This window comes from Emydura macquarii, unplaced genomic scaffold (assembly GCF_026122565.2).
Source record: "Emydura macquarii macquarii isolate MOO-44397 ecotype Brisbane River unplaced genomic scaffold, CSIRO-AGI_Emac_v2 contig_1043, whole genome shotgun sequence".
Taxonomy (NCBI): Eukaryota; Metazoa; Chordata; order Testudines; family Chelidae; genus Emydura; species Emydura macquarii.
Genome location: NW_027131180.1, coordinates 16,609,667 through 16,633,023, shown reverse-complemented (window position 1 = coordinate 16,633,023; position 23,357 = coordinate 16,609,667). Strand labels below are relative to the sequence as shown.

The following is a 23,357-nucleotide window of genomic DNA, read 5'->3' as shown; positions in this document are numbered from 1 at the left end:
GGTGCCCACAATTCAGAAAGCATGTTGATAAATTGGAGAGGGTTCAGAGACTAGCCACAAGAATGGTTACATGGTAGATTCAAGAAGCTCAGTCTGTTTAGCTTAACAATGAGTAAGTTAAGGGGTGACTTGATCACATTCTATAAATATCTCCATGGAACACACACATTGAATAATGACTCTTAAATCTAGCCAAGAACAGTATAACATGATCCAATGAACATGAACATGAAGCTAGACAAATTCAGATTGGAAATAAGGTGTAAATTTTTGACAAGGAGGGTAATTAACCACTGGAACAATTTACCACCTGTTGTGGTGGTTTCTTCGTCACTGGCAATTTTTAATTCAAGATTGGCTCTTTTTCTAAAAACTATTCTCTCTGAATTATTTTGGGGAACTTCTGTACCTATGTTATACAAGAGGTCAGACTAGCTGATCATAATTGTCCCTTCTGGCCTTAATATATGAATTACTGAAGTCTGCTGGGGCAGCTGGTGAGTAGCAGCTGTCTCTGTCACCTCCCTTTTAAAAGCTCCACCTGCCAGTCCTCTATGAGAGATGAAGAAGGAGGGAAAGATCCCTATTCATAGTTGCAGAACCACCACACAGCCTGGGTGAGAAAGGCTCCCTGTGGAAGATTTCCCTTTGGAATCTGCACTGAGGTGAGATTGGGAAGGAGAGCTCTTCCTTGGCTCTTTTTGCATAATTAGCACCAACAGGGTGCTAGTAGGGTGGAGTGCTGGTGTGCCCAGAGATATTCTACCCAGAGGCTTCTTGCACCCTTTTATTTGAGCACCCACTCAGAGCCCAGCATATAAAAGCTACAATTACTATGTAAAGGCCACGTGCTACCTTCAGCCCTTGTGCAAAGTTCCCATTGAGATCAGTGAGTTCTGGTGTGTTGGGAGTAGTATCTTATGCTAACCTTGTAGTAATGGTGCTAGCCCCTATTCAAATTGTAATCTGGACCTCCCACAGAACGTGTCTGATGCCCCTGCCTTATAATTTGTCACACTTAGGATACTGAAGCCCAATAGAACTAAACCAAGTTCTCTCAGTCAGAACCATGCTCTGGGAATTATAAAATAACCAGGTTACTGTAGGGTGACCTGGGCAAGGTCAACAGAGCCTCCACCATCTTCACACTGCTATATAGATGGTGGAGGCCTGTTTTCCACATCTGAGCCCCAGGAAAGGGAGGCATGAGTGATTGCCTGTACTATCTGTAACTTGCAGTAGTGTGACAATGGAATATCCGCTTTGTGAAGTGTGACAGTGTCCAAATGGAAGTGTGTGCAGTTATACAGGACCCTCCCTGTTTACAGTGTTAATTGAGTCCACAGAAGAGTGAGGGAGTGAAAGGAAATTGGTGTCAGTCACTGAGCATTGCATCTTAAACCTAACAACCACAAGAGTAAAAATTAGGAACATATTGCACCTAATTAAGGAACAGATGCTAATAACAAGGAACCAATCCAGAAAACAAGGAACAGTTGGTCACTCTAACTCTTGGCTAAATACTATTTTGAAGTCACAATATAGCATCTCAGAAATACTCTTGGCTGTTAAATTTGCATCCAAACTTTTTGCCTTTTAAAAATTCATTCTCCAAGTTTAAGGAGCATTAGATGTGTCACTTAGCATGAAACAGAAGAGAAGGAAAAGAAAATGTATATAATTGGCAAATTTGCTTGATCCCTCTGCCAATTCTGCTTCCTGCAAAAGGATTCCAATTAAATATTCAGTGTATACAAAGCAGCAGATACTTAGTTCTGATAGAAATACATGTTGTCTTAGGCAATGTGGTGACTATAATGTGTATTTTTCTATCTTCAGAGGGAGTAATGGCTCTTTCTGTTCAGAGAGAGAGAATCATCCTACTTGTTTAGGCCCCATCCATTACCACAGTACTGCAACAAATCTGAAACCCTCTCATCTTCTCCAATTTTTCAAAGTTCTTTTATTCTCTGCTACACAACACCAGAGGAACCTTTTTACCAAATGGCATGAGTAAATGCATTCAATTTTATGTAAAAGCAACACCTATTAACAAACAAAATACAAGGACTGAAAATTCTTTGTATGTCTGTTACTCACTGTTCAAAATATTGTGGAAAAGTGATATTTAGGTATCTTCTTTCTCATGAATACAAGAAAGTAAAAACTTGCAAAGGACCTATGCTGATATAAGAAGTCCAGTGCACTAACCAGTCATTATATTATCATCTAACAAAGGACATTGAAATCCCTATTGGATATCATCTACATCCAATCACCTCACTCCACTTACTACACAGCTACTGTGTTAAACAATTATCAGGGAACAGTAAGAGAAGGAAGCAGCACAAAACTTTCATGCTTTCTGGTTCAAAATATCTTGGGTTATGGGGATTTTTAAAATCTTTTGTCACAGAATAGGGATTATTTTCATGGGATTGGGTTATATTTACAATAAACAGTTTGTGCAGGTGTCGGACACTCTCAGAAGCTATTCATCTCACATACTCCTCTGCCAAGAATATTTTCTCAGAGATAACGCATATCATCAGTCATTAGAATTCAACTACTAGTGGATTTCTACCTACAGCTCCCCTCAAGAACATGCAAGATTAAACACTATGGCAATCATAACTAGTGTATATGGCCTGGTTTTTAAATCTTTGGAGCCATGACCACCACCAGTTTTGGTTCTGGGATGAATCCCAAACCAGATAAGGCCTATTTTCTGAATCCAGCTCAGATTCCAATGAAGATGGTGACAATTTCACTAAAATGGTTGATCGTAGGAGAGTCCCATCATCTTGAACTCATATGTCACAGGCAGTTCCCACGTGACCTTGGTGATATTGAACTGAGTCCTAGTCCTGAGTTAGTCTCAGACCCAACCTCAAACTTTAGGCTAAAATTATTCTGGATCCAAGCACTGTCTCTGTGGCTTATCTCTAATAAGAACTCTCCTACAGTATTTACCTACATAAACATATAGAAACCTAGAAACTATTATTACTAGAAACCTATTCTAGAAACCTATTATTTTGGAATATAGCTAGGTGTGCTCAGGAACAACTTGCACTTCATCTAGAAGGCAGAGGCTCTGAAGGTCACCATCTTAGAGTGTACATACTCAATGGATTTCTCTTGGACCCCAAGAGGAAATTCTAATAGACTTCATTAGAACTCCTCAGCAGATCTCTTGGTTTCTGCTTGTCTCCGTACCTTTCTAGTGGAGGAACAGTATTATTGTATGTATTTATGGTAACATCGAAGGTCCTCAATGAGGATTGGAGATATGAAGGGTGATTGTGTTAGGCACTATGAAAACAAAGAAGAACATGGTCCCTGTCCCAAAGAGCTCACAGTTTCATTGGACTTGGCATGTAAATAAGTTCAACAAACAATAGGAGGAGAGAAAGGACAAGAGCTACAGTAAAAGATGATGTGGTTTCCTGACTAGGCAAGCATCTTGCTGATGCTGAATTGGTAAATTCATCATTTGCAATACAAATTATGCATGTTTACATTTGGGTGTGAAGAGAAGCGGTTGTATGGTCTTTGTTTATTTGGTGACTGACATGAAGGAGAAATGTGGTGATAGTTACAGGAACTGATCATTTAAAGAATCCCCAGATTAACAGACCTATTGCATTATTCCAAAACTTAGTTGCCAGTTGGAACCAATTGAAATTTTTCACCTGGAATTTCCACTAGGGTCTGGTTCACTTTTTGGTAATGATGGTCACAGCATATTCTATCTCCAACGGTTGCCTGTCTAATATTGCAGTCTAGGACACTGACAGGATTAAGTGACTGATGGCGCTGCTTGGTGAAGCTCTGCTACATAATTTAGCAGAGATCTTGGCATATGTTGCTTTTTTGGTGCTCGAAGAGGCAAAAACCTCTAATCCAAATATCCCCATTAGATCCAGCATCAATTCTGTGCCTTGAACTTACCTATTTTTGAGAACACTTTTTTAATAACTTTTTGTACTGGGTTTTATAGGGTCATTGCAAGTGCAACCGCTAAGCTTTTTATTGCTGTGCTCAGTTCAATTAGCTGCACAGAGAACTGAACTAATAATGAAACAGAACAAAGTGCGATGAAGCGAGATTGCATTTTCTTTATTCTATCCAACAAAGGATCCTTCTGTAGCCTGCCTATAAGTGTGGGTGTAACTAACTAGACAATGAGCAGATGACCTAGAAATCCGTGGTTACTATACAAATAGCAACGAGGAGGAGAGAGACAGAGCTGTATTATAACAGGGGCATGCTTTTGTTCTTTGTCAGGTCTTTTAAATTGTAATTTAAGGGCTCATTAAAGTACAGCCCACAGTTGGGGGTGATGCTAGTATTCACTTCTCCAGTCGGAGCTCCGGGAAGCCTGGGGCCAGATTCTTCCCTGCACTGATACTGGGATTGATGGGAAGTGGCTTGTACCTACTCAGTTCTGGGTCTAAACTAGCCCCCAGCACAAGTTAGAAATTGTGCCTGGCTGTCCATCACCTCTAGAATCCCGTGGGTTAACAGCCAGGGCATAGACACAAATCAGTCACACTTCTGCCTGCCTTAGAATGTGCTATGCACTGAAGGCTTCTGGGTAGAATGGGGAGCTGGGGTGCAGAGCTGATGGTCGTTATGCTGAGGGACCCTACTGTCAGGAATATTTTCCCAGGAAGGATTTTATAGTTGGCACAAAGAGGCCACACTGCAGCGATGAATACTTCCCATTGTGTCTCACTGGCTCACAAGGGAGACTGGTGCAATTGGAACATCCTATAAGCCATAGTACTGACTTCTCTATGCTGCTTTCAAGCAGGTAGCAGTGGCCCTTCTGCTCAGGGGAGCACAAGAATTGCAGTAACAACCATCCCCTTGAATCCCTCTCAAGGGCTGGCCACAATCTACCCTTTTGCCTTCATTACTTTAACTCTCAGATCAGTCTCCTGTTACACAGGGATCTCATCTCTGTTCTTAGTGAATAAGACAGGTGGCCATATCACAAAAAAGCCCAGAACAATTGGCAGGCTGGCTGACAGCCTCTGCAGAAAGCCCAAGGATTGAATGGGTATGGAGAATTAAATACCTTCTCAGCTCAGGGCTAGTCCCTCTATCTCAGGTGTGAAGTAGCAAGCAGAAGCTTACACTGCTGCTGATTGCATTCTGCTTGTTCTATAGGCAGAGAACTTCATTTACTTCTTCGACACTTCATATCCCGTAACTTTCTTGAGCGCTATTTTTTTTAACAGAGAGCTCCATCATGATATAAATTTAGAGCTGAAGCCAACAACCTTTACTCATGTGAGTAATCTTTATTTAAGAAACTCCTGTTGACTTCACCAGCACGAATTAGAGAAGGAATGCACTAATGAATAAGGCTTTTAGAGCGGATTCATCTTTCCTTGAAACAAAAGAATGATTTCTTCATTTCTCATCTTTCCTCAAGTCATTGTCTTGCTTATGTGCTCCATAATTTGCTTCTAATTACTTATGTCATATACAGCATTTATTGGCATGCTGTTCCATGTTCTTCTCAGAAAACAACACCGTTACTTGATTTAAAAATAGCTAATCTCAAGACTCTCCATGTAAACCTTTTGAAGTGGAGGCCAGCTATGAGGGCTGATTAGTTCTGCAATGACTGCCAACTAAGTGATACACCTGTCTCATATCAGTGACATTTTTGGTGAAATGAGAGTTTTGGGTGAAGGTTTTTGGTCACTCAAATCTATGGTGTATATATTTTGTCTGCAATAATGAAGTTGAAAACCTGATGATCTATTATTTATATTACAGTAGTATTTGAATACCAGACTAAGATTGGGGCTTCATAGTGTTAGGTGCTCTGCAAATAGAGTTTACATTTTAAAGTGGACAGAATGGGATGGGAACGAAGGCAGAGAAAGGCGAAAAGTGACTTGTACAAGGTTACACCGCAGGCAAGTACTAGAGCTAGGTATAGCACCCAGCTCTCCCGACTAAAAGTCCAGTGCACTGGACCACACTATAATGAATAGTAAATTGAAAACTCTAAGAAACAAAGCTTTTGACTATTTATTTAGGAAGTATTAACTGGTTTACAAATCCTTGCCGTGTAAATACCAGAAACAAAACATCATTACAACAGTGAGCTTTTGTTTAAAGAGGCATTCTACAGAAATATAGTCATCAGATCTGTTTAACAGGGTGTTGCCATATTACAGAATGAGCACCATTAAAACATCCATGGCATGTCATTGCTAGTGATTTTTTGAGTGAAATCTCCGATTGCATGTATTTAACAGACCAGGTGTGTCATCAAATATTGATATTCAAAACATTGGCCAGGTGTGCTGAATATCTTGTAGACGAATGTACTTTGTTGGAGTACTGAATCACCAAATATCTAAGTATCTATTTGTCCTCTGTGTATTTTGCTAGGTATGTTTTTGTTTTTGGGGTTTTTTTTTTTTTTGTTTGTTTGTTTTTAACCATTCCTCTAGGTTTGGACTTTTTTTTTCTTTTTTCCAGTGAGAGGTTATCATTAGCTTAGCAGCTACTAGCAGATGAGACAAATTCTTAATTTCCTTCTGTGACCTGTCCGTGCCTAGGGCAGCCACCTGAAAATGCCAAGGTCAGGGCAGGCTGTAAAAGGAGAGCAGATTCTCCCAGCACTGGTGGGTGACACTGAAGTCAGACTTCCCAACCAGCTACAAATTGTGCTTCTGATTCCCCAAACTGGTTATCAAGAAGCCAGTACACAAATACACACAGCCCCCTTTACTGCATTTCATTCTCCGGCCCCCAATCAGCCACTAGGTCCAGTAAAGAGACCAGTTATTTAAACTCTATGCTCTCTACTAAAAAGGCTCCCTCTGACCCCAAAGGGTCAGCCACAGTACCAGATCAATATAAGTTTGGATCTTACCCAAAATACCATGCTGCCAGACAATCCTTTAGTAACTAAAACTAAAGGCTTATTATAAAAAGAAAGAAACAAACTATAAGAGAAATGTTAAGGGATTAAAGCAATCAGATATATACAAATGATTTGAAAGTCCATATATATCGGGTTTCTAGAAGAACTGTGGAATTTGCAGGCTTGTATAGTCCCTCTGGTTTACATCCAGTACCTGGATGGGTCTCTGTCCTTTGTTTCACAGCTTCAGTTGCAGATGAATTGGTCCAGAGGTAGATAGGTGGCTGAAAGCTGAACAGGATTGAAGACAAAATGGATCCCAGGCCTCTGCCTTTTATGTCCTCTGGCCCTTTCCATGCTGCTTGTGGAATTTTACAGGAACCAAAATGGAGTCCAGAGTCACATAAGCAAGTCCTGGTGACTCATCAGGTATATTCCTGGCTTCTCTCTCTCCCCACCCCCAGTCCCCTTGCATCTGTGAATTTCTTAATGGGCCATCAAGCAGGCTTTTGTTCTGCAGTCATCCTGTCTTGGGTGTGACCCAGACAGCACAATTTGAAATACAGATATATCAAACATATCCATAACTTCCACTACACATATAACACATGAACAGAAACATTATCATCTTACTCAGCACATTACGGCCTTTCTAACAGCACCTGACATGGCATATCTTACACGAATCACTATGATTTTAACCTATTGATGTTAAATAATATAATAAATGCACCTCCCCCCCAAATCCAACCAGCGTGACACCCCCAACGCGAGATTGGTGTAGAAGGGAGTAATCAGAGCTCCTGAATACACCTCAAGCGCCCCCCTTATCCAGCCAACGTGACACCTTCTGTATGACCATTTCTACTAGGAAGTCCCAGGAGGATTACCATTTGGTAATAAATAATCAACAGTTTGTGATATTTGGTTATAAATTGCATCCCAAGTCTCTCTGACTGGACATATCCTCCATATATGCATAAAATCTCCTGTCAAAAAAAAATTCTCCAATACTTATCCCCTCTCTCTCTGTCTCTTTTATATATAAACCTGACTAGTATGAGGTACCATTGAAATAGTATTTTAAAGAAATCATGCTACAGACTGAAGTTGCTGGTCTTCTTTCCCTTTCCTCTGAGGTAATTTGTCTACCCAGATCCTTTTCCTAGCATATCATATATGAAATTTGGGGGGTGGGAGCTTGGGAGATGTGTGTTTTTTTGTTTTTTGGAAAGTTGTCTGAAAAGATTGATATAAATTAGTTTGTTTCCTAATTGACCAGATACCATCACTTCTATTAAAGCTTTTTCTAGAAAGCTGAGAAATGTAATGTCTAACTTGAAGGTTCGGATACAATGGGAAATAGGGCCAGTAAAAGTTAGTATTGATCTCTAAATAAGTTAGTTTCTTTACTGAATAGCTGGCCAATCATGAATATTTCAGGGCTTTCCCAGTCCTTAAAGTGATTTGAGTTCAGATCTGGAATATTTACAAGGGGTATCATTGGCAAGGAAAAAGAATTTCTCTTGTAGCTAGTGCTATCCCAAACTCATGGATTAGCCTTTGTTAAAGGATGTGTATAAGTTTCTGGAGAGTGTAAATTTTGTTATTAATCCATGGTAGCCTAGTGATTATGCTGCCACAACTTTCTTTTCAATAAAGACCCATTGTTTGGTTGAGAGAGCGCATCACCAAACCACTATTGCTTAGAGCTAGCTGTCTTGATAATACCATAGAATATTTGGAACAGCCCGTTCACCCTGTTTAATGAGTGTACATAGTATCTGTACTCACTCTTGGGTTGTTCTTATTCCATATAAATTCTAACATCCTTTGTATTCCTGCCAGGATTTTATCTTCCCAACCGAGAAATTGCATATTTCCTCCAGCACTCCAAATCTTTTTTCATTTGCTGAAGTAGTGGTTTGGCGTTTAAATCATAGAGCTTTTCTTGGTGGTTTGAGATTTGAATGCCCAGGTATCTTATAAAATTTGTTGCCCATATGTACCTAGTGTTTTCTGGAGGGATGAATTATCAGAGTCTGGCAAATTTATAGCTAGCATTTCAGATTTGGCATAATTTACTCTGAGTTCAGATGCTTTCCTAAAGTCATGCATTTCTTTAGATATTAATTTTAAGAAAATATTTGGTTTAGATTAAAAAAATATTACATCATCTGCTTATAACACTGTTTTCTGATGTGTTCCTGCAAGCTTTATTTCTGTGAAAGATTCATTGCTTCTAACCCTGTATAAAAGGCTCCCTGGCCAGTGCAAACAGTGTAGGAGACAGTGGACATACCTTCCCAGCTCCTTTGTGGAATTCAAATGGGAGATTTAACCCCATTAACTCTCACAACTGCCCTTGGGCTGGTGCAGAGAGCAGTTTTCTATTTAAGGAGCTGAGGACCGTAGTCCATATGGGACAGGACTTGACACAGAAAGCTCCACTCTATTGTATCAAAAGCTTTATGTGTGTCAAGTGATAACAGAAGAAATAGATTTTTTTTTTATCTGGCATTACGGATGATTCCAAGTTCTCCCCAAATACAGTCTGACATTTGTCTATCCTTAATGTAATTCTAGTTTGAGATGGATTTATATAATCTGAAATCATGAACTGCAATTGGCTAGCTAATATTTTTGCTAAAATCTTTGTCATGCTTCAGCAGTAAAAATCTACTGAAAGCAATCATTCTGATGCCCATAAAGTTGCCCCTCCTTAGTTTCTTGCAGTAGAATAGTCTGAGAGTAGGTTTTTTTTAAGTTTTGCTAGGGCTTTTTTCCTTTTAATGACATAATTTAGCCTTTTTATATTCAAAGATGGCACTTTGAGTTCTGCCAAGTCTACTTTTAATTTTTTTCTAATTTTGGTGGATAATATTGTTCAGTTTTATGCATTTTTAATTTTTTATCTACATTTTCACAGTTGTGCAAAATTATTGATTTGAAGCACTTTTTAAAATGTTTTTGCTATTTAAATTTTCACAGTGGCAGGAAATTATTGGGGGGGGGGGGGGAAGGGTCAGTCAATAATTTGACAGACTTTGCAATTCAAAAAATTAAAGCTTTCCACTTATAGGACCTCAAACCTCACCTTAAGGATAGATTATCTGATCACTTTGAAAGGGTAGGACCTTTCTCAACCCCTCTATTTTCTCCAATCTGGTCTACCCCGGGGACTCCTCCTGCAATCTCCTCCTGCCATAATCACTCTCCACTTATCATCCTTTGTTAAGCAACAAAGCTTTTATTCAGAAGAATATTTTTCCTCTAACTTTCTATAGAAAGCCATATCTTAGCTGTCCTCTCAGCAGATGTGGAATGGGCATGGGTGCAAGAAATTTTGTTTTATATTCACTGAATCCAATTTCATTTCCTAAATCAGTCCACCATTTGAATTAGGAAAGTACACTTATAATTACCAGAATGCTGGAGCTGCTGTACTAAACTGTTTGCCAAAGCTGCACAGTCTGATTAACAAGCTCTTTTAAGGTTTCTAACCTGGCCTTTCACCCAAAAGACTCTCCCTCATCATCCCAAGGCTGAAGGGCTCAGGATAATCTCTATCTTTGGACTGTAGAACCTTCCAGTGTTAAGCACACACTGAAAAATGAGACGGCTGATCCTGGAAACCACCCATGGAGGAAGGTTTGGGAGTTCTTAGAGCACTGGAATGCCTTGCATGATGAAAGACTATTTTTGATCAGCAGCTACACATCTTTTCCAGAGCTGCTTTTAAATTAAATAAGAAGGGACCTCAGGGGAATCTGTAAAATAGGAAATCAGTTGCAAAAGTCAGAACAGAAACAAGGTCTCAAAATTTTCATATTGTGGCCTAAAAACTAAAGCTTATCTGGTGTTAGGATAAGAATGTAGCATTTAAAATAAAGAAACCTTCTGTCTCTAGCAATTTGACAGATTTGGGGAGACAAAGGGACTCTCTGATTTCAACTGTTCCTGCTAACAGTCATGCTAAACAAAAGCATTTTGGCTTAGCAGTGAAGTGGATTTCCTTGGCAAAGTAATCAGGAAACTGATTCAGTGTGATTGTTCCTGGACTGTAGAAAAATTAGAAAATAAGGGATATATTTTAAAGGATATTGATTACTTTAAATTTAAAAAAAAAAAAAAAAAAGTATGATTTGTAGTCCCTGGAAACAGTAGGGATCATTGTTTCAGATAAATCGAAATGCTACACAGGAGACACCCTAAACTGATGGGTAGACTAACATTTGAAAATAAGTCCAACATATTTTTTAAATTTAAAAAGTCCCTATGTCTTGTCTTAACTGTCTTCTGATATGGAACATTTACAGTGCCTTTCCCCATTAATGTAAAAGATTTGAATCATAAAGAAGAGTTAGGGTACTGAAGAAAGATGGTGAGACACTCACTGTAAAAAAAAAAAATTAACTAAAACTCAAATAGGAAGTTGCTATCTTGATAACATGCTGATGCAAGATTCTGGGACTGCAATTCCTATTTAAATGCAGGACAAAAAATTGGGTTTGCTTTACATTGCATTGACAAAACAAGTGTGTTTCAACACGGTTGTAAAGAGTTAATGTAACGTACTTCGCTTCTAATAAATCTGCAGAGATGTAATGCTGAAATGAATGGGTTAATGAGAACTCTTCACATTACATGTTTTGCTGTTCTGTGACTGCCTTCCCTTATGGTATGTCTACACTGCCATTAGACCCCTGCAGCTGGCCCGTGCCAGCTGACTCAAGCTCACAGGACTCAGGCTAAGGGGTTGTTTAACTGCAGTGTAGATGATCGAGCCTGGGCTCTAGGGCCCTGCGAGGTGGAAGAGTCCCAGAGCTCAGGCTGCCTGAGCCCAAGCCAAACATCTACATCTCTTTAGCCCAAGCCCTGCAAGCCTGAGTCAACTCCAGCCCCAGGTGTCTAACTGAAGTGTAGACATACACTTAGTGTGCTACTTTGGAAGAGACTAGTAGCAATGGTGAATGTCTTACATAACAGCCTACCTCCCCACCCTCCCACCCCCCTGTTTTAACCAAAGACACAAGAAATCTCTGGCAATGAAAATGTGTTTTGGATATCTTTTAACTAACTTGCTTTTGGCTCTTTCTATAGATCCCCTAGGGCAATGTTGTTTCAAAAACTGAGGTCCCTAAAATTACATTAAGATGGAGTTATGCTGAAAGTACGTAATAGAAATTTAGCATAAAATACATTACAAGGATGGTGAGATTATCCAAATATAAGCACGGGAACATATTCAGGAAAGTCAGAGTTGTTAACTCTCCCTGTTGTGACAACATGCAATAAGTTTGATTTATGCTTAGTAGGGCATTTTAGTATTTGTGGTCCCAGATAAGATTAAATTGATTTTTTTAAAGACACATTAGTTTTTCTTTTTTTTTTCTTTTTTTCTCCTTATCCATCCATCCTTGAGATAGAATATTATTCAACAGTGGCTGAAGAAAACACTTTCAATTATAAAGAATAATGGTTAAAAAGTGACTATTAATCCTGAAAAAAGCTTCTTTTAAATGCAGCCAACACATAAGTGTTACCTAAATAGGAAGTTTGAAGAGTTTGCATTCTTCAGTTAAGATTATTTGAACAAAACAACAACAACAACAAAAAGGTCTGACACAGGGTGCTAACTTTCTTAAAGGAGCCATTTAAAAAAAAAATCATTCTAACAGATTTACTTGGAGTCTCAGAAAACTAATTCTATACTCGGGGTAATGGCTGTGATTTTTGGGGGAAGATTATGCTGCTTTTTCATACATAACAAAGAGGTGGAAGCCTAGCTGCTCAAAGATATCTAGATACCTTTGAAGATCTGGGCCTCAATTTCTAATCTGAGGTTTTTCACTTAACCCAGGGGTGTCAAACATCCGGCCCGCAGGCCAGCTACGGCCCACCAACCTTTTTGGTTTGGCCCTCTGGTGGCAGCGTGTGCTGCCACGACATCTCGTGGTGTTGTACTCTCTGGTGGAGTCGCACGCTGCCGTGAGATGTCGCAGCAGCACGCGCTGCCGCCAGAGAGTACAATGAGATCTGGGTACTCTGGCGGCAGCACTTCAAAAGACGGGAGAGGTACAGTGTGGTCTTGGAGCATTGTGCAGTACTATAATTCTTCATCATTGATCGATTCTTTTAATCGTAAAATAGTAGGAGTTGTGGAAGTGAATTTACTGCAGTTTTTATATCGCGGATATCTAGCAAATAAAATACAATACTACATAAAAATGGTTGTGCCTAGTATTTCGATTTATGGTATGTATGGCCCACTTGAAGTACGTTTCATTTAAATCTGGCCCGCCATAGCAAATGAGTTTGACACCCCTGACTTAACCTGAACTATAGAGCTGTGGCCCAGAAAATGATTACAGTTGTTTCCCTGAAATGTTCCGGTACATAGGACTAATTTTTTCTGCAAGGTTAAGACGGATTGTGTGCCAAAGTTCAGTAAGGTTTGGGACACACCGGTGACTACACAAGACCATCAGCAAATTCACACTTCTATAAACTATGTTCTTGGCTGCCAATGAAGATGCCTGCTTTTGAACAACTCTGCCATAAAATCACTCTCTAGCCATATGAGGTCAATGAGCTACCCTCCCTGGGCCCCATCCTCCTTCCACTGAGGTCAATGGGAACAAGAGAGGGCCACATTTCTCTTATGGGACCTTGTAATTCCTTTTCAACCATCCTTTTCATTCTCTCAATAGCTAAAACCAGTGTATTTTCATATTTCAGTTCAACCTTACTTAAATACATAGTAAGGCTTTTATTTGTTTAAAATTACCTGGCTAAATTAACATTGCCTTCAGTTTGTCTTTGTAACTCCAGCACTCTCCTCTCATTTCGTGAGTGGGTAAGCAAATGGTTCAAGTGTATAAACGCCCGGGTGTATTTACAAATTGTGTGATTGTGAAAGTGTTGTATGCATATAATTCCATTTGTGGTAGCCTGTGTATTATTATTTATTTATTAATACTGTGGTAGCACCTAGAAACCAGGTCCCCATTGTTCTGGGCACTGTAGAGCAAAGAGTTGTCCTCTGCCCAAAAGAGGTTACAAGCTAACTTAGAGACAACACATAGATACAACAGACAGCAGAAACACAAGGCAATGGTGAGACACTTTTAGATTTTCCAGTCACTGTACCTCTTAGCACACAATTCTTAGTTTTTCTGCACATGCAAAATTTACATCGCCTTCTTGAAACAAGCCCATTATGTCTTAACCTACCGTATTGCAAAGAAATAACAGCCCCTAGAGACAACCACATTCCTTGTGCATCTCTGTCTCAAAGGCTAATATGATTAATAGATTCCAAGACCAGAACGGGATGATTGTGATCATCTACTCTGACCTCCTGTGTAATACAGGTCATAGAACTTCCCCAAAATAATTTCTAGAGCAGATCTTTCAGAAAAACCTCCAATCTTGATTTTAAAAATTGCCACTGATGAAAAATCTACCACAACTCTTGGAAGTTGTTCCACTGGTTAAGCACTCTCACTATTAAGAATTTTACACCTTATTTCCAATCTGAATTTGTCTCATTCAACTTCCAGCCACCGGATTCTTTCTCTGCTAGAAGAGCCCATTATTAAATATTTGTTCCCCATGTAGGTACTTATATAATGTAATCAAGTCATTCCTTAACCTTTTTTTTTTTTTGGTTAGACTCAAGAAGCTCAGTCTATTTAGTTTATCATTGTAAGGAAAATTTTTCTAATCTTTTAATCATTCTTGGACTCTTCTTTAAACCCTCTCCACTTTATCAACATCCTTCTTGAATTGTGGGTACCAGAACTGGACACAGTATTCCAGTAACAGTCGCACCAGTGCCAAATACAGAGGTAAAATAACCTCTCTTCTCCTACTCAAGATTCTCATTCATGCAGCCAAGGATTTGGCCATAGAATTGCAGTGGAAGCTCATGTTCAATTGATTTTCCACCCCCCAGTTTTTTCAGAATCACTGCTTCCCAGGATAGGCACCCATCCTGTAAGTATGGCCTGCATTCTTTTTTCCTTTGGTTATGTCTACACTACCACTTTTGAGCCACGTAAGTTACACTAAAAAACAAAACAAAAAAACAACTTGAGTTCTGTAGCACTTTAAAGACTAACAATTTTAATTTCAGCAGGCATAAGCTTTCGTGAGCCTCAGCTCACTTCCTCAGATGCAGTTGGTAGAAAGTTAGTTGGAAGTGAACTGAGACTCACGAAAGCTTATGCCTGCTGAAATTAAAATTGTTAGTCTTTAAAGCGCTACAGAACTCAAGTTGTTTTTGCTGTATACAGACTAACACGGCTACCCCTCTGGAATAAGTTACACTGACATAAGCACCGGTGTGGACAGTGCTATGTCTGCTGACATAGCTACCGCCACTCCTTGGGGATGGTTTAATTCTGTTGACAGGAGAGCTTTCTCCCATCAGCATACAGCTGCTACGTGAGAGAGATTACAGCAGCACAGCTGTACCAATGTAGCTGTGCCACTGTAAGCTCTCTAGTGTAGACATGGCCTAGATGTATACATTTATACCTAGCCATATTAAAACACACATTGTTTGCTTGAGACCAGCTTACCAAGTGATCCAGATCACTCTGTGTCAGTGAAGTGTCCTCTTCATTATCTACCCCTCCACCAATTTTTGTGCTATCTGTAAGCTTTATCAGTGATGATTTTGTTTTCTTCCAGGTTATTGATAAAAATGTTAAATAGCATAGGGCCCAGAATTGATCTACCCCATTAGAAATACACCCGTTCAATATGCTTAGGCAATAGCTCCTATTTGCTGAAGTACATCTCCTGACAAATCTCTGTCAAACATAAGTTTATGCCTTTTCCAGGAAAATCTTAGACATTCTATCATAATTAATTATATGGGGCCAGTTATTCCATGATTCATATGTATTAATGTCCTATTTGTTTCTGCCCAATTGTTAAAGTTTTCCTGCTCCGAGGAAGCCATTCAGTTAATATGATTTTTTAGAAGTGATTTATAGATTTGATAAAACATCCAAAAGCTCCTAAAACCCCACTTTCAAAAATGATTTAGGGCTTGTCTACATGAACAGTTAGTTCACAACAAACTGGGGGTGTAAACCTACCCTGCACAAGTGGGCTAGTGCATGAACTGTCTTGGTGGACTCAGCTGATGCGCATGAACAATTCCTTGGCATGCTTTGATCTACCCTGCTTTGAAATGGGACAAGATCAAAGCACACTAAGCAATTGTTAGTGCACATCAGCTGGAGCAACCCAGACAGTTGGTGCAGGGCTGACTCATGTGTGGTAAATTTACATCCCAGTTTGTCACAAACCAAATGTTCATGTAGATGAGCCCTTTGTTACCAGAAGTCCCAAGGGTTAGTTGAGACCGAAACCCAAGGTAATTCAAACAGCTTAAATTTATATTTAGCTGGACCCTCCAGTTCGTCCCAAAGCCTACAGCATCTATCAATTGCTCGCCCAGGGAACACAGACAATTTTAAGATCAAATAGGAAAGGGTTTATTTACAAAGGATAATAGAACCACCAATACTTAGGTATTTAGGCTTGAAGCCTAGTCCCATATAAAATCCACAAGTATGGGCTTACACTCACAGAGAGGGGCCAACACCGAAGGAACGACGATGACAGATGGGATTAGGACCAAGGATCAGGATCACACACACCAGGAACAGGTACTGGGATTCAAGTGGACAGCTACAAACTCTAACTATCAGGTAAGTCCATCTTCTTTCCTCAATCTTCACTCCGACGACAGGAACCATACATAGGGACGCGTGAACAGGCTGCCACTGAGACGGACCACACAAGTGCTCGGGTGAACAGGATATTTAGAATCTATTGTCCCACATTTTGCACACCACCCACAACTAGTGTTGCACATGACACTACTAATCTGCAGACAGCCCCATTGGGGTACAGATGTTCATTCAGAGGTCAACTTAAACTCTGCCAGCCAAATAACACTAAGCCAATCTTTACAGATCTCAGAGAGGTTTCAGATGACACTTTAGGCATATGGAAGTGAGAGTCCACTTGACTTTCACTGACTTCAGCTCTAAGTGTTCGTCTACAAAACCTGGAATAATTAGTGGGAAACAGCTACCACTAAATAGCTATCCTGCACTAACACCCCATGGGACACTCTCTTTTATATAAGAGTGTGCCCTACGCACTGGACTATAGGATATTCTAAAGTAGTTCTCCATCTCTCCTGTCTGAAGCTATTCCACTGTCTAGAATTTCTTTTTGGCCAAAAGAGGGAGAGTGACTGTACAATCTAGGGCACTCTCCCAGGAAGACCATGGTCAAATCTTTTCTCCCCATCAGGCGGAGGGGGAATTTAAACCAGAGTATCCCACATCACAGGTGAATAGCCTAACCACTGGGCTAAAGGAATTAAGGGAGCCCTTCCCTTCTTCCCCCATCACATGTGGAGCTAGGTGTGTGCCACCATCATTCTTGCAAGAAACAGTTCAGGCTCCTCATCCCAAAACAGGGCTCCTATCTGTGGATCCCAAGCAGAGATCGACATCATCTTCCAGCCCAGGCATAGGGTGCCTAACTCTCAGAGGGATGGGGCTTTGGACACATCCCTCTCTTCAGCATGTGCGACTGGCTGTCTTAGGTAGATCGCTGCTTAGTGGGCTGGCTTTTGTGGAACTTATTCTTAAGCACCTATCTTTCCCCAGGCATTGTACTGTGCACTTAACTCAGGTGTTGTTATGCCTAACTTTTAGGTTCCTAACCACCCAGTGGAATCCACAAAGCCTGAGTCCCTTTGTAGATTTGGGTCTTAACCTCTCTTCTTCTCCACCTCCACCCCTCCAATTTATAAAATATCTACTATCCCAGGACAACTGCAGCTGTATTTCCCCCTCAGTGGTTCAGCAAGGGCACCTGCTTTTGGCTTCCAGCTCCCTAGTCATTGCCTTTCTGGGTTAAGACCTGTGTCGCTCTCCTTTCTGACCAGGGTATTCCCAGGTTGCACAGTTCCCTGTCTTCACTGTGTATTTCCCAGCACAGACCAGTTGCCCAAGGACACTTGCTTGCTTTCTCTTCAGAGAATAACAGTGATTGTCAACAGATATCACCCAGCTCTTTCTAAACAAGCCTACTTTAGTCTTACAGTAAAAAAGCACTACAGAGAGAACAATAAAAACCTATATGCATGCTACACTAAGTTCACCCGGAACCCCCCACTCCTAAGTCTGGCAGGATCAGTCCTTCAAAACTCCACCCCACGCGATTCTGTGCGGTTACAAGTTCATTACAGCTTCAGATCAGACCAAGCACACAACAAATTTAGTCCAGCCTTTGTATGGATCAGCTTCTTTGATCTAGAGTTTTCAGAAGCAGGTAATAAGTACACAATGGGCCCCCTCAGTTGGCTTGGTAGGGGAGAATTTGCATTCCTCTCACTTCATGGTACTTTCTAGAAAATCCACTTCACATGTATTGTTCAAAAAAGCCCTTTGAGGTCCCTAATGTCTTCCAGAGATTGCCTTCATCTTGTCTTCTGCTAAAGAGGTTCCATGCAATCTCATATAATATATTAAAAATATGTTCATGTCTAATACTCTATACCTCAAAGATATTAACCTTAATTCAGTAGTAAGTTTGAACTTAAAATTACATTCAGATATTTGAATACATTGTCAGTCTGTCACAACTGCCTCAGGTCAAATCCTTCGCCTTGCGCACATAAGTAGTCATGCTGACGGCAATGGACCTACATGCATGAGTAAAGTATGAATGATTTGCCCCTGCAGGTTAGAGAATCTCATAGTAACACTTCTATAGAAAAGTGAGAAAAACAGAGAGCCAACATTCAGGGTTTTTTTTGTCTGTTTGTTTTTGGTCATCCTGGTTTTAGAGCAAATAGGTTCCATGTGGTGACTTTTTTTTTTTTTTTTTTTTTTAAAGGGCACTTTTAAAAAATTAAAATCACTAAACATACAGCTATTATTAAATGGGTTATATGGTCCTGCCTGCTCTAGCAGGAAGGAATTAGATTATAAATGCACTTTTTTTTTCTGAAAGGTCACAATTCCATGACACCATGTAAGGGGTGTTCCAATGTTTATGTGAACTCTGAATAAGCTTGCCAAAAAGTGTGCATTTTATTTTAAAATGCTGAGGAAATTAAGTCCAATTTGATATTTCTTCAGCTTTTTTCTTCTACATATTTATAAATACTCCATGAGTTGCCAATGTAAGCCTCTTCTGTAACTTGGAGACAGACAAATAATAGTTCCAGACTTGTGAATGGTACAGAAAAATCCCCTTTTCCATGAGACGTTGACAAGTCATATTAATTATTACTGGGACCAGCCAAGAACAGGTGTCCCATGGCACTAAACCCTGCTCAAACTGAGTAATAAATAGTTCCTGCTCCGTAGAGCTTACAAAGGGGCAGAGAAGGAGACACAATGTATAAGCACAGTGATGGCCCGCAAACATCCGCTAAGTGCCACTATATATGTGGGTGAGACTTTGTAAAGAGGGGATGACCCAAACCAAAAGGAAACAGGGAGTGGAGTAGGGGAGCACGGAAGGGGCAGGTGAAATGAAGCTAAGGCAAAGAGACTGAAAGAGGAAGGGATAGGTGGAGCAATCAGCAACGAGGAGAAACTGCCAAAACTCTAGAAAACAACTGACATCAGTCTCTGAAACTTTCTGTTAGCTGCTTCTGCAGCTGTTGTGCCAGCTTCAGTGTCTGGCTGGCTCCTCCCTGCAGTTTCTTTCCCCAAGGCCAAATGGAGGAGTGGGGGAAGGCACCAGGAGGGTATTATCCCCCCATAGAGGAGAGATCCTTTATAGTTCTGGGGTGGGGAAATGCAGGATCAGCAGTGTGGTCCTGGCTGGGCCTCATTTTATCCTCCCCAACTGCTGCAGTAGCCTGCTTAAATTGCTTGTGCAGCTGCTGTGCTGGCTTCGGTTGGAGAGCATTGATGATTATGCTGTCAGTACTCAAGTAGCTAGCTAATGACATCAGGGAATTATGCCATTGGGTAAAGAAGAACCACTGATGGCTAGATTTTTCAAGAGCACCTCACCCCCAGCAACTCCTATCTATTGCTTTCTGCAAGGGCTGGTGAAAAACATTTTTGAACATCTGGCCTGGGAGGTAGAGTGAGGCTTTCAGCTGTGACATTTGGATCTGGATTTCAAACATGCCAGAGATTGCGGTGCTGGTTCAGGTCTACCTTTCATATTTTGACGTTAGTCCTGAAACCTTCCACTGAGGTCCATCTTGTGGTGAAAGGATCTTTGGGCTCAGTGTATGCACTAATATGTCCTGCTTTGGCTCTTCTGTATTGGATTTTATTCTGTTCACTAGAGAACAGTAATCCATGCTACACTCAGGCCTTGTATACTGTAGAGTATAACTACAGGGACTGAACTAGAGTTTTGTGAGAAAGCTTCTAGTCAAATACAGCAATGCAAGAATTTTGGCAAGCATTTAATGAAAATAAACCAATTTTCATAACTATCAGCGTGTCAGAGGACGAGAGGTGGCTGAACTGTAGAATAAAAATGAAGTTGTGCGGTACTGGTGAATTTATATTTATCTGTAAAAAGCTGTTTTAATGCTTCATGGGGATTAATGGTTCTGCTAGGAAGTTACATCAGACTTGACATGTCCCTGTTTATGTTGGGCATTAAGTTATGCTTTAGTCCAAGCATTCTAAGCCAAGATGTAAACAAAAGCCATGAAACAAGTTTAATGGGCTGTAAAGTAGTTCCAATACCAAGATGAGGAGTGTGATCTAGCTACCTACAGAGAAAAACAAGATGAAATAAGGACAGAAAATATGCAGGCACACCAACTGTTTCTGTGTAGCTGAATCATCTGCTATCAGTCCCTACAACTATCAAGTTGTAGCACGATGCAAGTTTTTCATTACTCTCTCCCTACAGTGACCCAGATGAGAGTCCAACTGGTGCAAGTGCTTGTGTTTGCTGCAGGATGTCAGTGCTATGGTAACACTGGCACCTTACAAGAACTGAAAGAACATTTCCAAAGTATCTATTAGAGTTGAATCCTCTTATGTTAAACAGATAAAAGGTGAAAAGAATCCCTGTCTTCCCTTTTGAATTTAGGAACTCCTTATGCTGCTGAATCTTCCAGCCTTTAGAAGGAGCATCACACTAGCACTCAGCATGGAACTTGGAGGGCAGAGAACAGTTTGCAGGAGTGAAGAGATTGGAGGAGGCATGAGGAAACTAGCCAGCGTTCTGATAGCTAGAATGCTAGCTGCAATTGCAGCATCTCTGTAAATAGTTCTCTTAATAAATCGCCAGTTTAGTTTCACAAGCATGGAATCCTTTCGTTATTACACAGTATGCAGTATATGAAACAGTAACTATTTGATAGCTCTCCCTAGAGCTTTAGTCCCTATAATTTATCTTGGATTCTGTAATATATACACTCTCTAGTTTCCTCCCCAAAGATCTACTTCCTCCTGAAAGTACTAATTGTTTGAGTTAGTGTTTGTAAACACACTGAAGAAATCTTTGAATGGAACTTCAAATAACCCAAGGGGAGGAATTAAGGGCACAATAAGCAGAGACAGGATGTGGTCAGTTACTGGAGGATCTGCACCACTGACACCTTCTGATCTTGCCAAGTGCACCCCTTCAGGTTTTGGGCCTCTTACAATCACCTGGCTCCAGGTGGAATCACACAGCCCTCCCCTGTAGATCAGGCTCTGGGTGGTGGTCCTCTGGTAGTAACAATGATTACCTTAGCAGGCTTGGCTTAGACTAAAACCTTGCAATTCTGTTCCCTGAGAGCAATGACAGCAATTAATACAGAAACCAGACAACCTCTTTAAAGCAAAGCATTTAGAACAAAAGCATTGAAAATAAATCATCCAACAACAGACTGCATGCATTCCCTGAATCTGGCAAGGCCCACCTCCTTTTGACTCCCTCCACAAAGCGTCTTTGACAGCCTGTCTCCCCAGAAACTTCTGACTAATGAGGATGCTTCTCTTCTCTCTCCTGCCCCCCACAGCAGAAGCACTCAACTCTTTAGTGTTTTTGATTTCCAGACTCCTAGCTTGGCAAAACAAGTTTGCATCTTCTTTGAAGGCAGGACTCTTGAAGTCAATTACTTGCCAAACTGCTGGGGGGTCCTTACCTACATCTATTGCATTGCTTTCCTGTTGGCTCATCCCACAGTCCCTATTAAATTAGCTCTCTAGTCCTATAGGGAATTCCCATAAACTACCACATTTACACAGTAACCACTGACCATGTCACTTACAGTATTAACACCATTATTACATATCTGTACTCAGACAGCAGCTTCTAGCCATCACAGATGGCTTTATAGGAGTGAACACAGCACCAATAACTATAACACAGACACAAAAAACATTATGAAATATAGTAACACCTAGGACTGGAACCTAAACCCATGACCCTCACCATGAACCAGGGTTAAGGTAACCCTGAAATTCTAATCTTGGCAAATAGCTTTCAAACTTGATTGTCGACAGCTGAGCCCCTAAATTCATGTTCAGGCACTGACAATTGGGGGTTGATTTTCAGAGGCATTGAGTTTCTGCAGCTCCTAATGGAGCCCAGGAGAGCTGTGAGTACTTAGCGCCTCTGAAAATTAGGCCATTTACTCTAGCATTCAAATAATGAACTTAGCCCCCTAATTCTAGCCATAACATCTCCCGGTCAGTTTTTCCAATCTGAAAATGAGAATATTGGCTTTAGCTACATGACATAACGAGCACTGATTAAGGTACTATACAGCACTTTCAACTATTGGGCACCAGAACTTCCTATTAAAAGTTTAGGCTGCACATTTACCTTCATTTCTACAGGGCACTGAACCACAAAGGGACAATCCTTCCCTGAATGTCCAACACGACACTTAATGTTAATGGAAGCTTTTTGTCATAGCACAAGGCAGACTCCTAAAGCAATATGAAAAAGAATCCAGATTAGACCACTAAAATGAGTTTAGTATATTTGCAGGTTCCATGGTAGTGCAAATAATGCTTCCATCTTAAATGGGACTTTCAAACTAGGTATTCATGGAAAAATCATGTGGGGCCCACAATAAGAGCAATAGGATAATGCAACTTGTGTGCGGATATAAGCAGTGGGTTCTGCTTTGTTAATGATCAACGGCTAATACTCTAGAAATAAACTGAAGTGGTTTTCCTTTGTAGCACACCAATCTCCTTTATATTAGTTGCATGAAAAGTTTTACTACTTAAAACTAAAAATGGTCAGATCCCCTGGTGATGAGACATATTAGTACCTGGATAGATTTTTTTCAATTCAGAGTTTCTCACATTTTTAATGGATGACAGATTTATACACCCCCAGCTTTACAATCCCCCCTGAAGTATAGTATATTCCATGAAGACAAATTGAGTTCTGATAAAGATGTTTTTGAATAAACATATGTGATGAA

General features: G+C 40.4%; 1 long non-coding RNA gene across 1 annotated transcript; it reads left to right on the top strand.

The window, feature by feature from the left end:
* Positions 1–564: 564 nt before the first annotated feature.
* Positions 565–21,225, top strand: LOC137151018 (uncharacterized). The gene is made up of 3 exons (XR_010919141.1): positions 565–665; positions 16,510–16,629; positions 21,020–21,225. It is a non-coding gene; the product is annotated as an uncharacterized lncRNA (long non-coding RNA).
* The last annotated feature ends 2,132 nt before the right edge of the window (positions 21,226–23,357 follow it).